The following is a 1600-nucleotide window of genomic DNA, read 5'->3' on the forward strand; positions in this document are numbered from 1 at the left end:
TATAGTACACAGATTGTGTTCATATACATGTCCAAGAGTACAAGAGAATAAAACAGAGATATTATAGTTGATTGGAAAGAAAAGGTAAATACAAAAGTGTCTCTCAACTTGGACAAACTAATTGTCTGCTTCAGAATTTCACTCTAGTTAGAAATCATGGAGCAGCAGAAATTTCTGATTAGTCAGTGCCAGAAGCATTCCTAACCACAAGTTCCCATCACAGACAAAGGTATAAGTGCATTCTGAAGAATCCAGTTTCTAGTTAAAGACATCTGGAGTGAAACGCCTCCACAGTCTTCTCTTCATTTGTTCTGGTTACCCTATGCTTTGCAATACAGGACTCCGTTCCCTTCAACTAAAAGTGGCAAACTAACAAAAGGGAGGGAATACAGGCACTCTGGAAACTATAGGCTGTTGTACTGCTTAAGGCATTGAGCATCTCCAAATCTGCAACATGTAGCCCGAGGAGAGCCTGTAAACATAAATTTTAGATCCATTAGCCCTTCACAGGAGGCACAAACATTCTGCCATTCAATGGCCAAAATAGTGAACAAGAAAATTAATACACTTGTCTTTTCATCTACAAACCTGGGGTGGGGAAAAGATACACTGAGGAGAGGGAGGCAATGAAATCACTGTGTTGCAAACCTCTAGGAGGGTTCTAAGTCTGTGCTCTGTGGAAAGCAAACAGAATACCGTTAAGTGCACAGCTCACGCTGGCAACTGTAATTGATGACAACTTCCCAACCCCTTTAGGTCAGTGACTAAGGGTTAGTGATCCATTTCAAATTACATTTACATGGTGCTTCATTTTGTATGTTATTTTATTCAGAGCCTATAAGGAGCCTCACCTGAGCAGATGGCATTATTTCTTCTTTATAAATGAAAAACCTGGAGCTGAGACTATGCACGCACCCTAATCCACTGAAAGCCACTGCTATCAGCATACACCTTGCTGACTCCCAAGTGATCTAGAGGTTGAAAATCTTCCATCTTCCAGGAAAACTCCTGTTCTTCCCTTCTCCAAGGCTGCCTCAGCATCTTGAGGAACAGCTCCTGGCAACTGTATCATCCCAGAGGTCAGATAGGGCTGATGAAGGCTAGGTCTACAGGAGCCATTACACAGACTTAACTAGTGGGGCATGAGAGGTGTCATGAAAGCATCTCTGACCTTTGAATGCTGAATAAACAGACCCAGAAGAGGTAACACTTGCAGTTTTTATCTTCATCTTTAAGAACACCAAACAACACTTCTTGGATTTTTATTAGAAAGCTCAGTGAAATAAAAATGAAAGACTGCAGAACTGCACATCACAGAAAAACAAATGCAATCGAAAGGGGACAAGAAGTTGTTCAAGTAAGTCTGCAGTCCAGGCTTAATTAAATCTGCCTCTTTTTTTTTTTTTTTTTTTTTTTTTTTTGGTTTTTCAAGACAGGGTTTCTCTGTGTAGCCTTGGCTGTCCTGGAACTCACTTTGTAGACCAGGCTGGCCTCGAACTCAGAAATCCGCCTGCCTCTGCCGTGCACCACCACCGCTCGGCCTGCCTCAATGTTTTAACATCACTGACCAGTGTAGGCAAATCCCAACACGACTCAAATA

Source organism: Mastomys coucha, unplaced genomic scaffold (genome assembly GCF_008632895.1).
Source record: "Mastomys coucha isolate ucsf_1 unplaced genomic scaffold, UCSF_Mcou_1 pScaffold22, whole genome shotgun sequence".
Taxonomy (NCBI): domain Eukaryota; kingdom Metazoa; phylum Chordata; class Mammalia; order Rodentia; family Muridae; genus Mastomys; species Mastomys coucha.